This window comes from Chenopodium quinoa, unplaced genomic scaffold, assembly GCF_001683475.1.
Source record: "Chenopodium quinoa cultivar QQ74 unplaced genomic scaffold, ASM168347v1, whole genome shotgun sequence".
Classification (NCBI taxonomy): Eukaryota; Viridiplantae; Streptophyta; class Magnoliopsida; order Caryophyllales; family Amaranthaceae; genus Chenopodium; species Chenopodium quinoa.
This window is the reverse complement of record NW_018743212.1, coordinates 3,454,455-3,470,160: the sequence shown is the minus strand read 5'-3', so window position 1 is coordinate 3,470,160 and position 15,706 is coordinate 3,454,455. Positions and strand designations below refer to the sequence as shown.

The window sequence follows — 15,706 nt, the reverse complement described above, 5'->3', positions numbered from 1 at the left end:
GTCTATTCATTCTACCACCAAGCCATCAAGGTAGTCCAAGTTGTTAACATATATTTGTCTTGAACTCTTGTATAATGTTCCAGGGTATTTGTTTGTTAGTGGGATTGTCCTATAAATAACTTAGAAACTTGTCCAAAAAATATAAATATATCTACTAGCTTTAGAAAAGCCAAAAGACTAGTAGTAAGAAAGAGAGAAAAAATGAACACCTTAAACACACGCATTCTTAATGAGGATGGTGATGATCAACTCTTTCAAGGACAAGCTCAAATATTCAACCACCTGTTTAGTTTCGCTCAATCGCTTGCGATAAAATCAGCGCTGGAGCTCCGGATAGCTGATATCATAAACTCGCATGGCCAAGCAATGAGTGTATCGCACATAGCTTCAAAACTAGAGTATGCATCTCCTGACGTACCGCGCCTTGCACGTCTCATGCAGTTCTTAGTGTGGAACAAAATCTTCACCGTTGAATATAATCAAACATCATCTACATCAAAAGATGAAAGAGAGGCTTTGTATGGTCTTACTCCTACATCTAGATGGCTTTTACATGATTATGAGTTCCGCCTTGCACCTATGTTTCTCACTTTCACCCACCCGTCGATGATGGCCCCAGTGCAAGAAATTAATCGTTCTATCAACGAAGGTGGGATCGCATTTGAAAAATTCTATGGTGAAAGTATTTGAGAGAAAGCATCCAACGATCCTGAGTTCAATAAGCTTTTCAATACAGGAATGGCTTCGGTTACCAAGACTATATTGGATGCTATTTTGTGTGGGTATAAGGAAGGGTTTAGTAAGCTTCAAGGAACCCTTGTGGATGTTGGTGGTGGTATTGGCCGAGCCGTGGCAAAGATTGTAAAGGCTCACCCACATATTAAAGGAATCAATTTTGATCTTCCTCATGTTGTTGAAACTGCCCCACTATTTCCTAATATCACCTATGTTGGTGGCGACATGTTCAAAGAGATCCCTTGTGCTAATACCGTCCTCATCATGGTACATGCCTTTTTTTAAAGCATGAACTGCTAAATAATTTATTTATTTTTAATTATTTTTAGTATTAAATGGGGAAAAATATAGAGATGCATGTGATGAAGAGGGAGATAATATAGAGAGATATGATAACTTAAAAAGAATGAAAACATCAAATTTTGCAAATAATATGAAGGAAAATTTGTCAATTACTACCCCTAAAAAATGCCATTTGTGAATCACTAGTACTACCCCTAAAAAATAAAGTTGTTAATTACTACCCCTAAAATTGATTAATTCTAGCAACTACTACCTTTTTCCCTAATCAGCCTACTTAACCACTTAATTAATGACATTATTATTCGACCAAATTTTGAAACCAAATTGTAATTAGTGGCTTTCAAAATTTGATTAATTACTAATTAAACCCTTACACTACCTACACACGACCATTACACCACCTCCGGCAGCCCCTTACCACCCTTTGACGGCTCCCCCACCACAAAACCTACCCCTCCCCTTCCCCCTACCACGAAACCTACTCATCCCCCCCTCCTATTCCCTCACATCGAAACTCACCCCTATCATGTGGCTGGCTGTTTCTGGGAGTTGGGGGAAGGGGGAGGGGCGGTTGGGGAAAGCGGATCAGAGGAAATGGGTTTTGAGGTTTGGGGCAAGGGGAGGGTCGATAATTGCGGTAGGGGAGTAGGATGAGGGTGGATTTCGTGGTGGGGAAATGGCAGGGGGTCAGATTTGCAGTGGGGAAAATGGAGGGGGTCAGGTTTGCGGTGGGGGAACGAACGGAAGGGAGGTAGGTTTTGCAGTGGAGAAACAAAAGGGGGTGGGTTTTGCGTTGGATGAGCAAGAGGGGTTGATATCGTGGTGGAGAGTTGTCGAAGGTGGTAAGCGGGGCTGCCGAAGGTGGGTGGAAGTGGTGCAAGGATTATTCTATTTAATCAAGGTTTAAAGACACTTAATTACAATTTGACTATATCAATTTTTACAACATTTACATTAAGGTCGCTATATACAAAAAGAAGGTAACTATATCGACTGAGTTTTTGACACCATTTACATATAGGTCACTATATATAAAAATAAAGGTCACTATATGTAAAAATAAGGTAGCTACATCAATTTTGACAACATTTACAACATTTCCATGATACTAAGGTCATTATATACGAAAATAAGGTAACTATATATATACTTCTGGTAATTATATCAATTTGACACCATTTACCCATAGGTCACTATATATAAAAATAAGGTAACAATATCAATTTAACATTTATACAGAGGTCAGGTTAATATATTAATTTTGACGGATTTTTTCCTAAATTGAGCTTTATTGGTAAATTATTTACCAAATTGGTCTCGTGGGAAAAGTATTTCCCAAACTAAGCTTCTGGGGTGAAACGCTGTCTCGGACAGCGTTTTACACCCAGTTTTAAAAAAAAATTCAAGAAGTAAAACGCTGTCTCAGACAGCGTTTTACCTTGTTGACCTGTTGGTATGTATTTTGGCAAAATATACTAGTATATTTTGCCAAATTATACTGGAATATGTATATGGGCTTTAAAACGCTGCCTGAGGCAGCGTTTTATGTTGAAGCATAAAACGCAGCCTGAGGCAGCGTTTTATTTGAAGCATAAAACGCAGCTTGAGGCAGCGTTTTATGTTACAGCATAAAACGCTGCTACACTGCATTACCAGCAGCATCTGCTACACTACATCACCAGCAGTTTCTGCAATCTGCTGCTGCCCCTACACATAACCCTCACCCAGCAGCATCAGCTCAGCCCCACCATGAACCACCGCCCCCACCACCATCCACCACCATCAACCACCTCCCCCACCACCACCGGCCGCCACTCTCGACCACCCCTATGCAATGCAAAACACCCTAAACAACGCAAGGACATTCCCACCACCCCATCATTAACCACCACCCCCACCACCATCAACCACCTCCCCCACCACCACCGCCCTCCACTCTCAACCACCCATAAACTACCATAAAACACCCTAAACAACGCAAGAGCATTCCCACCACCAGCCCCAACCTTTCCACCACCATCGACCACCACCGACAACCATCAAACACTGGAAACAACCCCAACAGCATGACAACCATCGTGAAACAGCACTTTAAGTGCAGGAGACCAAATATATGCTGCTTGATACATATAACGGATATAAAAGATATAGTTTCACTAACAAAAGTCAAATTCGGACAAATAAGGGAAATAAACTTCAAATTGTACAGAGAGTCATTTAGAAAACATTTCTTGTATTAATAATGTAAGCATTATATACAACATTGTTAAATATATGAGTACCACAAAAGGATCAACTAACTAATACTATCCGGACTCATGTATTGGAGTTAACTGATCTCCATCCTGTGTGTCCTCCGTCCGTCTACGAACACGCCTCGGACGCCTCGTGTAATGCTGAATGGTGGTGAATGGGTCTCGGGACGATGGAGGAGTCAGCTGGCGAGACGATGAGTCACCCTGGCTGTGGCCGGGAGCGGTGTTATGGATGAAGTAATCCTCTGCCTGTGTAGAGCCCGAAGTATGACCTCCACCACTACTCTGTCCGAAGTCGAACTGTGAATGGAAGAAGTTGGGGTCATGATCGTCCCTGGGGTGGACGAGATGGCCATGGCCATATCTCTGCAAGCTATGTATGCCCATATCTCGCACCCGCTCAACCTGGGCTCTGGTGGGTACGGCTGATAAGGCATCTGAAAGTGCATCAACCATCGCACCCATATCCCCCGCCTGCAGTAATCATCCATGAATTAGTAATATGATATAGAATTTCAAATAATTTTGGAAAACAAGAAACTGAAAAAACTCACAAGTCCGCTGATAACATCATAAGCTGGATGGTAGTGCGTGGACGGTGGGGTGTAGGTAGGGTTGATGAAAAGGCGTGTAATCTTCCTGTACCATACCATGTAAGGATCACGCGGATCCATAACACCCTGAAACAGGTGACCGTCAACGATGGACTCCAACCGCTGGTCCCAAAGCTCAATGAATTGATGATGCTCTAGTGCCTAGTTTGTCTCCAACTTTCCACGACGGTCAATGCCGTGGAGGCGAATACTAGTGTCACAGGGCATGGGGATAGGCTGGTGAAGTCCGAACTGTCGCAACACTCGGTCCGGTAAGTGGCTCTCCACGACTTCAAAACAGATCATGGGGGTCCTGGCAAGCCACTCAGCACGATGCTCGAGCAAGTGTTCCGGCATGGCCTCTACCAACACAGCAGAATAGGGATCCCATGTCATCTGCAACAAGGATATATCGTGAAAAGGTTAGGGCAATGTCAATAAACAGTATAAAGAGTAAACAAACGATTACAAATGTAGTGCAAGATTCCACCTGTTCATCCGAGAGTCGATCGAGGGCGTCACGGTAGTAGAGAAGACCTCTCGCTGTATGCGCATGAGTTAGTCTGGGAACCACCCACCTGTGGCAACAAATTATTTAAGAAGTTGTACTAGCTAATTATAACAAAATTTGAGTACACAAGTATAATGTTACGAACCTACAACCGTATACCTGATCGGGTTCAGGGAGCGGGGGAGCATCGTATGCTGCGTACTGATCGTCTTGGTCCAGCTGCCCTGGACGGTGTACAACAGGTCTACCTGGTCTCCCTACATGGATGTGCTCCCAAGCCCATAGTTGTTTTAAAAATCAAATAAAAGGTAAAGCATAAATAACGTCAAGTCATTATCAGACTAGGCTTAAGGATAATGATGAGGTTTACCTGTAGCACAACCAAAGGACCTCCAATCAGCTGTACTCCACGTTGTGATGCTCTACACAGATGGCGATACAAAACCGCCAAACAAGCACTACCCCAACTGTATCCACGGATCTCATCCCAGTCGTGGTCTAACAGCTGCAGGTAAATAATTTGAAGATGGCTTCCGCGCTTGTTTCCAAAGAGCACGCCCGAGATGAGCAGGAACAAGTAAGCTCGGGCGTATCTCTGCACTGTGGCGTCGTCAGCGTCCTGAGGTAAATGTCCAAAAGTGTCGCGTAGCCAACCGGTCCTCAGCGCGCTGCCCCTGATCTCGTTTGGATCTGGCTGAACCCCTAAAACCCGACCTACTAAACCTGCGGGGTCAAGTACCACACCCCCTGTCACCGCATTCCCATGGATGGGAAGGCGTGTAAGTATCGCGACGTCCCGCAGCGTGACTGTCGCCTCCCCCACAGGAAGATGGAAGGAGTGTGTCTCCTGCCTCCATCTCTCAACTAATGCTGTGATAAGCCCTCGATCTATTTCTCTGTAGCCCACGCGATGAATACCACCAAAGCCAAACCAGTCGACGTACTGAAGAACGCGTGGATCGACTGCCCAGCCGGACCTCAAGTGCCTGCACCCCAACATTTCCGCTACGTCCACCTGGTAATTCATTTAAAAACTGTAAATAAGGGTCAAGTATACAAAAAAACAAGACAAATCTGTATATGAAATGGCACGTGAGAAATTACCGTCTGCTCCCATATGTCAACACTCCGATGTCTATCCTGCAGTGTAAGGACAGAAGGGTCAAGTGGTCCTGGTATCCGATCGTGTCCGACCATGATATCTGTTTATTCAAAAGAATATGGCCAAACCAATTAAAAAACAGAATTACTAGTCAATGAAATTGACATGACTGTCACAGGTTTTGGTTACATAACATCATTAATCAACTACTACATGAATCTACTGTTCTACTACTATAGCTAAACAATTACAAGCTTATGTTTCGGTTGATCTAGCTGGGCACGTTTTGCGATTGTGACCTTGTTGGTGGCAGCGGCTGCATTTAGTCCTAGGTCGGTTAGTGTCATCCATTTCATTGCGTATGCGCTTTGACTTTGGCCGACCTTTTCCTCTTACCATGCTGGCGTCCGAGATGAGTCTAGGTCCTATGTACTGTGTCCAAGTGGTCTCACATGGAATAGGCCAGAACTGTGGTGCATACGTGTTCATATACGCATCCGATTGCAGGAAAAGGTCCACCCACGGCCTCTCGGACAGTGAATAAGTCGCACACACTGCTAGAACATGAGAGCATGGAAGGTGGAATATCAGGGGTTTGTTGCATGTACAGGTTCTCAACTGGAAGTTAACAGTGTGTCTATGGCCTCCCTTTCTACCAACTCGCTCCCCCCTATGTGTCGTCACTTGGTAAATGTGCAGGCGACGGTTATAGGCATCCACCTTGTGGTATCTTGCTTTTGCTGTGTTCTTCTCCAAAATAGCAGTGACTTTTGGGGGATATGCAAGTCCCTGTTCGGCCCTGGTCTCAGAAGATTCTCTTCTTAAGGTGAAGTACCTGTTAACTCTGTGGAAAGTTAACTCAACAAGGGACATAACTGGCATGAACCGAGCACCTTTCAAAAAATTGTTAAATGTCTCAGTGAAGTTTGTTGTACATATCCCATGTCTGCGACCACCGTCGTGAAACAAAGACCACGTAGGAAACGACACTTGGGCAATATACTGTAACGATTTTGTACATGCCTGACCAAACGAAAACAAGTCAGCTTGCAGTTTTCTTTCTTGTCTTTCGTACGCAGCAGCCTTGAACGTATCTCTCGTGATGGTGCTTCGCACGTGAGATTTTAAGTTTGAAGCCAAGTGACGAACACAAAACCTGTGCTAGGCTCGGGGTTGAGTGAATCCAATGTTAGGATCATTCATTGCTGCAATAATCCCTGCATGTCGATCAGATATAACACACAAGCCATCTCGTTGCGTAACTCTATCCCGAAGACAGCTCATAAACCAAGACCAGCTGGAAATGTTTTCCCCCTCAACCAACGCAAATGCTAGTGGAAATACTTGGAAGTTTCCATCCACACCTGTAGCAACCAAAAGTGTCCCTTTATACTTCCCGTACAAGTGCGTCCCATCGATACATATAACAAGCATACAATGTTTGAAACCATCGGTACAAGGACCAAATGCCCAAAACACTCGTTCAAATACTTCCATGTTGCTGGTATACCTACCCTCCACTAGAGCTTTGTGTTTCCATATGACTACGGTTCCCTGGTTTGACTGTTGCAGTGCTTGCATGAACTGAGGAAGTCTGCTGTAAGAACTCTCCCAATTCCCAAAAATTTGAGTGATGGCTTTGTCCTTGGCATACCATGCTCTTTTATACGAAACTTCAAAATGGAATTGCTTGGAGATGAGTTCCTGAATGAATTCAACTTTAGAGTCGGATCAAGCCTATCATACTCCTCCCCATTATCATCCTCATCATCTGTACCCGCATACACATCGTACACCGACAATTCGTTATTCACAATATTATCAAAATGACTTGGATCTTCTTGAGCCGGTGATTCTTGAACCTCATCTCGCATCGGTGACGGAGCCACGGTGTTTGATGTTGAAGGACCGGATTGGCCGAACATTGTCACACAGCCCCCCGCATGTGCAGGTGATGCTATATGAGGACTAAACGACATCTGAAATTGATCATCATGCAGCAAGCGACTGAAAGTTCCCATCCCATATTCATTCGATGGAATGTGGTTTGAAGGGCCTTGGAAGGACGCGGTGTTGTAATCGGAGACATATGTAGGATGTTGTTCTGCCCAAGTACTTTGTTGGGTATATATAGGCACTGTTTCTACATATATCTCATTGGGAACACCCTTCATTGTAACAATGCTTCTCAAAGCTTTTAAATGTTTGTTTGTGGAGACAGGTAACACTTAAACCCCATGCCCAGTCTCACACCTCATTTTAAGGTTCAGTTCAGCATTCATTGGGTTTGAGCCGATACTACTGTGAACCTCATTCAATAGATCATTCACAGTCATGCTCGATTCAAGTGTTATAAGTTCCATATTCCCTCCACTGTACTCAACATTTGATCCATCGCACATAATTTCACCTCCCCACCGGCATAACAACACTACATTTTGTGAAGCCATATTCTACATACCAACCAAAACACATTTAAGGATAATCGAATTCTAAAACAACATCAAAAAACCCTAATTTAACAATACATAACATACATAGCTTCGATAATGGAAAGTTATATCAAATTTCGAGAACCTACATGTGTAGCTAATATGACAACAATGAAACAAGTCCATTCTCATTATCAACATTTTCATCACCAATTTCATAAACTCTTAGTACCGCATACAACTATCAACATACTAATACCGCATTACCATCAACAATTTTATCATTCTTTTCACAATAATAGACCACATTACCATCAACAATTTCATCAAGAATTTCATCAAAAACAAACCACATTATCATTGACAAATTCATCAACAATTTCGTCGACAATTTAATCAACAATTTCGTCTATATTTTTCCTCAACAATGTACCACATTATCATCAATAATTATCAACAATTTATCACATTTCATTACTAATTAGCAACAAATTAATACAATTTACATCACAATTTGCTACAACATACAACAACTATCTACTACCAACTATTCAATGTAAAATTCAACAATGTACTACGAATTTAGGGTTTACCCGGATTTAAAGAGTGAGTGAGACAATGCCGGCAACAGGGGCGGCGGCACGGCAGGGGAGGCGTTGGCAACGGCTGTGGTTCTTTGTTGCTGACAATGAGAGTTAGTGAGAGAGAGTGTGTAAATTGCGTGAAAGAGATTGAGAAAAAAAGGCCTGGAATTCGTTATAATTCCCGCAAGAAACGCTGCCTGAGGCAGCGTTTAATGTACAGATAAAAACGCTGCCTCAGGCTGCGTTTTATGCTTGTACATTAAACGCTGCCTCAGACAGCGTTTCATTTAAAGATATAAACGCTGCCTCAGGCAGGGTTTATTTGTATAAAACAGGTATGAAATACGAAGTTTATGAAAAAAGTCAAACTACCATAAAACGCTGCCTGAGGCAGCGTTTTATGTCTTGAATTTTTTTAAAAAAAAAAACTGAGTGTAAAACGCTGTCCGAGACAGCGTTTCACCTCAGAAGCTTAGTTTGGGAATTACTTTTGCCACGAGACCAATTTCGTAAATAATTTCCGTATAAAGCTTAATTTGGGAAAAAATCCAATTTTGACTTCATTTTAAAAAATCACTACATGTAAGCCTATGTAGGATTCGAACCCACATCATGTGCACAATACAAGTACACAATGCTCGACCAATTGAGCTAATAGACTTTCGGCACACAAAAACAATAAAGCTAATAACTCATAAATTTTGCTTAACGAACCACACAGCATATATGTACAGCTTTTCCATATGTACTACGGTCATCCCAAACAAATATATCAACCTTTTCATTATAATTGCGTCAAAAATATCCGAAGCCATAGTTTATGCGGTACCAACACAGGGATCATATTTACACCAAAATCTCCCAGCTTAACCAATAAACCACCATAGAAAACTAATCCTTTTTCATCATGCAAGTGAGCAATACAAGAAAGACAAGATAGAGAGGCTTACAAAATTTTTATGGAAAGAATAAAGATATACTTACATTTATAATCCCTTCTTCACAAAAGGGATTATCCTAACACATCCAAATGAATTGCCAATTCTCTCATGTCCAAATTATTCCTGAATAAAATGGCAAGGGTTACAAAATAATACTGTAGATTAATAGCTTTAGGCTATTACTCTCTTTGATACTTTCGATTATTACTCTCTTGGTAACTTTAGCTTATCATTCTCTTTCATTCCACAATACAAATCTCACGCCTTCCTACTGCTATGCTACTTCCCTTTTATAATCAAGCAAAACTACAGAAATAATCTAATATTAATAATGTTTGTCCTTTACTGCTCAAGAGTATCAGAATTCAGTCCCATGTTGCCACACCCCTTAGGGGTGCTCCCTTAATTAGTTTTGTCTTCTTTTGCTAAAGGGTCTTTTGCCCCCTTTTGGGTTCATTACATTTGCCCTAAAGATGGCAGGTCCTATTCAAAACTTCAGAAGTTGGCATCAGAAAGAGAAAAATGAATAATACAAAAGACTAGATGTATGAAGGGGCAATGGAAGCATGAGAAAAACGTACCTCCCATCAGATTGTTGAAGGTTTCTCATAGATCTCAATATGTGATTCAGAATCAAACAAAGAAAAATCATAGCCAAGGATCTTCAGTATAGCTAATGCACTATACATGCTTGCCAAATGACTACTGTTACAATTTGAATTCTGTAGCAGCAGACAAAGAGTAAGAAGTGGTATAATCAGCTTCTTATGACCTTTGAGCATAAATCATACCCAACCCAAGTAATTTCACATTATTTGAATTCAAAACCAACCGTAAGAGCATATGTTGGAAACTGTGATGACCTCAAACCAAGAAATCCATAAAATTGTCCTATCATCATAATAGTACATCAAACAATTGTGTTATAAAATTTTGATCCAGGATAATTTAACAAGTCTACCTGGTAATTCCAACCCTCTCGAAAAAATAAAAAGAAGAAAACCACACAGACTCACTTGCATCAACACAACCATCAACACCACCAAAACCACCAAACATAGACCACCACCACCACCGAAATCCCCAAACCCAGACCACCGAAACCCCAAACCCAGACCAATAAGCTGCTGAATCCTACACAGCACTTCAATACAAATTGTTGTTAAAATCAAATCCTTGTTAGAAAAACTTAATTAAAACCACAATTCAACAAACTGCTGCATTCACGGTGGCTATACATACACAGACACACACACACACAAATCGCATTTTAGCTATTCGCACCCCAAACAGCCATTAATTCGAAATCAAAATCCGCAAAAATCAGCTAAAATCAAACCCTAAATTCGAACACTAAATCTCTGAAATTCAAAATCTAAAATCGAACTATAGATCCGCAAAAATAAGAAAAAATCGAACCCTACATTTGCAAAAATCGAACTCAAAAAAAATCTAACTCCATTCGAAATTCTTAAAATAAAATCAGAAAAATCGAACTCATGCAAATTTCATGAAAATCGAAACAGAAAAAACGCAAATATCATATCACAAAAATCGCTGAAAATTCGTGAAAACACAAACAAATTGTCGAATATAATCATACCTGAATTGTGATATCTAGAGTTTTTTCGCCAAAATTTGCTCTTAATTTGTGAAATTTCCTCCTTCCACCACGTTTAGAGAGAGAACGAAGAAAGAGAAACACACAGTAGAGAGAGAAAACAGAGAAACTGGTTGAAGAGAGAGAAAGTACGAAAGAGAAGAAAGGAGAGAGAGGAGAGAGAAAATAACCTGAAAATTAAGAAGGAGAGAGAAATTCAGAAATGTCTGAAAATAAGAGGAAAGAAATCTCAGCGGTACGATTTGATGAACGGCTCAAATTAAAAGTTTTCAGTTTTTAACTTAACACTTGTTTTTACATGATCCTATTCCTATATATATATACGGGGAGGTTCCGCTAAAAACAGAGCTTATGGTGAAAACTAAAAACAAGCAATCTTAGCCATTCATTACTAGCACAAAAGATCAGACGGTTATAAAGCCCTAAGATCATTCCAACCTTACATATAATCAATTCAACCGTTTTAAATGTTTTTTTTTAACAAACACAACGTTTTAAAGGTCACTACATGCTAAAATAAGGTAACTTTATCTAAATTGACGATATTTATATAGAGTCACTATATATAAAAATAACGTAAATATACACAAATAGGATAGCTATATCAATTGTTACAATATTTACATTAAGGTCACTATATACAAAAATAGGGTAACTATTTCAATTTTGACCATATTTACATAGAGATCACTATATACAAAAATAGGGTAACTATAACAATTTTTACAACATTTACATTAAGGTCACTATATACAAAAATAAAGTAACTATATCGACTGAGTTTTTGACACCATTTACATAAAGGTCCCTATATACAAAAATAAAGGTCACTATATATAAAAATAAGGTGACTGAAACAAAATTTACAACATTTCCATAATTCTAAGGTCATTATATCGAAAATAAGGTAACTATATATTAACTTCGGGTAATTATATCAATTTGACACCATTTACCCATAGGTCAATAAATATAAAAATAAGTATTAAAATAGTCTATGTAGGATTCGAACCTACATCACGTGATTACACAGTGCTCGACCAATTGAGCTAATAGGCTTTCAACATGCCAAAACAGCCAATAAAAGCATACCAACATCACGACTAAAGCAAAACAAGCTTAACAAGATCAACGTTTCAAGGACAGAAGCAGAGGCAAATAAAAGCATACCAGGATTTCATGATACGAGCAAGCCACCTGTATATGAGGAATCCCAACAAAATATAGATATTGAACAGGCAGGCACCAAAAATCATAAATCTTCATAAAGGCTGAAGAAGGTTACTACACTAACTCCAGCCGACAAGGTAAGATCAGGCATGATAGAGCTCGCAATAACGCAAACTAGCATACTCGAATTCTAGAAATAAATTTCTAAAGACACGCTTCTACCATTTAACTAATATGTCCTTTACCCTGCATATTTCAAGATGAGAATAAAGTATCAACAGTTATTGGAGATCAAAGGGAAAAATTGATACAACCTATAAATGGTCTTGAAAGCATTGTACAATCTCAACAGCTCTAGTATATTAAAACCCCACAGAGGCCTACTCAATAACCTATAGATACTACTACATGCCAGACCAAAAAGGAGCAAAAGGAATACATACATACAATCTCCCAAAGGACAAATAAAACAAATCAGATCAGTAATCAAATCATTACTCCTAGATCAGTAATCAGGATGGATGAGTTTTGCTAAAAATTTAGTCTTAAGCTCAATTAAACAGAGGAATTTCAGAAATCTGCAAGCTTCACCTGATCTTTCATCTGCATGAGAGCCAGGGGATACTTTTATGTCAACCTGTGTAAAAAAGACAATACTTGTATTATTCGTCTGAGAAAATCATGATGTCCCCATTACACAAGAGCCAGAATATCATGGTTCCCCTTACACAGCTCGAAATCACATTGAACGAAAAGTATGACTAAAAGGACAACCAAACGATCAGTTTCAGAAATAATTACTCCCAGATCACCAGCATGGTTTTATTTCAGATTACTCAAGGACTGAAGACGACTAGATGACAATGTAAGACATCATTCTTCTTGTTGGATATGTTAATGAGCTGTCGATTTCAATCTATGGCAGACTGGCACACAAGCTAGCAGATGTGATGCATACAAAAACTTAAGACAAATGACAATTAGAGAGTGGAAGTATCTATATCTGAGCTACCAGTATCAACCCACCAGTTACTTAGGGTAGATTTTGTTCTTCACTCGAGTTGATCTATACATTTTGTATTTATTGTATGGCATGACGAACAGAAATGGGCAGTCTCGAAAGGCTTCTCAGATTATATTTCAAGCATAATCAAACAGGAAATCGAACAAAAATCACAAATGAAAACGAACAAAAACCAAGCAAAATCAAACAGGAAATCGAACAAAATTGAACAAAATCGAACAGGAAATCGCAAAATCAAACAAAATCGAACAAAATTGATAAAAAAAAGTCAAAAAAATTGATGACCAAAGTCGCAAACTCGCAGTGCAAATCGAACAAAATTGATGAACAAAACACACAAAATAGCATAGAAATCGAACAAAATCGCAGAAAAAAATTTGATAAAATTACCAAATGATATCGAAAATTAAAAATCTGAAATCTAATCAAATTATGAAAAAATAATATACAAATTTGATGAGAAAAAGTCGAAAAATCGCACTAGAAATCAAACAAAATTGATGAACAAAACACGCAAATCGCACAAGAAATCGAACAAAATCGCAGGAAATTTTTTTTGATAAAATTGCCAAATAAAATCGAAAATTAAAAATCTGAAAATCGCATAAATCAAATCACAAAAATCGCAAAAATTAAAATCGGAAAAAAAAAAACGTACCTGATTTGAGCAATTTAGGTTGTTTATGCGAAATTTGAACAAAAATTCTTCAATTTCCAGCAATTTGTGTTTAATTTTGGGATTTGAGGAGAGAGAAAGACAAGAGGTTTGCAAGTTTGAGGAGAGAGAAAATTTTGGACGGTGGTTTGAGGGAGGATATGTGTTTAATCTCAGCCGTGAGATTTGATAGGTCATAATCTACGGTCTTGATTATCCGTTTTCATGTTTTTAGCTATAGGCTTGTTTTTACATGATCCACACTCTATCTATATATATATATATATATATCTATATATATATATATATATATATATATATATATATATATATATATATATATATATATATATATATATATATATATTGTATTTCAGGTGACAATAATTAATTTAGTTTGAAATTGTTGCCCCCTTTCAGCTTTATCATGCATAATAATTATTTTGTCCTTTATATTCTGAATATGTAGTTAGTTTTGCATAATTGGGGAGACGAAGATTGCCTTAAGATTTTGAAGAATTGTCAAAAGGCAGTATCAAAAACCAAAGGGAAGGTGATTATAGTAGACATAGTTCTAAATCAAGAGAGCAAAGGGCTTTATGAGGAAACATAGTTAGGGTGCGATTTATTGATGATGGCATATTGTGGTAGCAAAGAGAGGACCCAACATGAATGGAACAAACTATTAGAAGATGCTGTCTTTGCTCGTCACAACACCATCACAGTCCCTGCCTTTGTTTCAATTATTGAGGCTTTTCCTAATTCAAATAATTTTTTTTATATATAATTATGTTGTTGATACATACGTCATGTTATCTTTCACTTGTGTTTCGGATGAAAACAATCGAATCTCGGAAGATCCTTTTATCTTGAGGGAACTTGGTCTCGGTCCGAACGACGCAGGAGCCGAGGGTTTCCTGCACAACAAATACACGTAAACTAGCCTCGGGGGGGGACGCCGAGGAAGGCCCCTCCGATGCTTAAGTCAGTATATTAGAGAGAGAAAGCTGTGCAAGAGTTTAGTTGCTTGAGGCTTTATTGTCTTACCAAGAATTGACCAAATTGTTGGCTTTTATACCTTGGCTAATGAAGGAGGCGGATTGGGCCCGGAAGTCAGTTGGGCTGGGCCAAGCTGATTGGGCCGTTGACTGACCTTGACATGGCTTTGAGGATGTTTGATTTTTGACTTTAGCATATTTGGAGAGTTGAACCTTAGCCTTGGGCTTTTAATTGGATCATTCAGTGACCAGGCCCAATTAGACTAAATTGGACCCAAACAACTTGCCCCCCAGACCCGATTTGGAAGGATGACGGGTCGGGTTTGATTTAATCAGAAAAGGAGGGAAGTGAATGATTTGTTGATCCAAAAATGTGAATTTGAACCGTAATTAACCCATGATTAATGAGATAACAACAGTTAATGTGGATAATTGCGGAAGTTGGACGGGTAGTGGGCGATTTAACTGCAAGGTCGTGTGTTTAACGGTTACTTAGTGGGGTGCTTGAGAGAAATTGAAACGCAGACTCCTTGAATTCCCATTTCTGGAGATATAAATAGAGGCGCGTCTTCTCTCCCCACTCACTCATCAACACAAACCCAGAATTCTCAAGAACGCTCAAGAGCCCGCATCAAAACTTCGCAAATTCCCCGAGCATTAAGCTTAGAAGCTGAGACCTGTCACTACCAATTCGTAAATCGGCGGCTTTTGCTTCAGATCAAGGTAAATTCCTTTGATTTTATTTCATTTTTCCTCGACTTTGCACTCTTTCCCCTTTTTTC

The 15,706-nt window shown here is 39.4% G+C and overlaps 1 pseudogene; it reads left to right on the top strand.

Annotated features, from left to right (window-relative positions):
• The first annotated feature begins 201 nt into the window (after positions 1 to 201).
• Positions 202 to 14,713, top strand: LOC110734633 (annotated as a pseudogene).
• Positions 14,714 to 15,706: the final 993 nt, after the last annotated feature.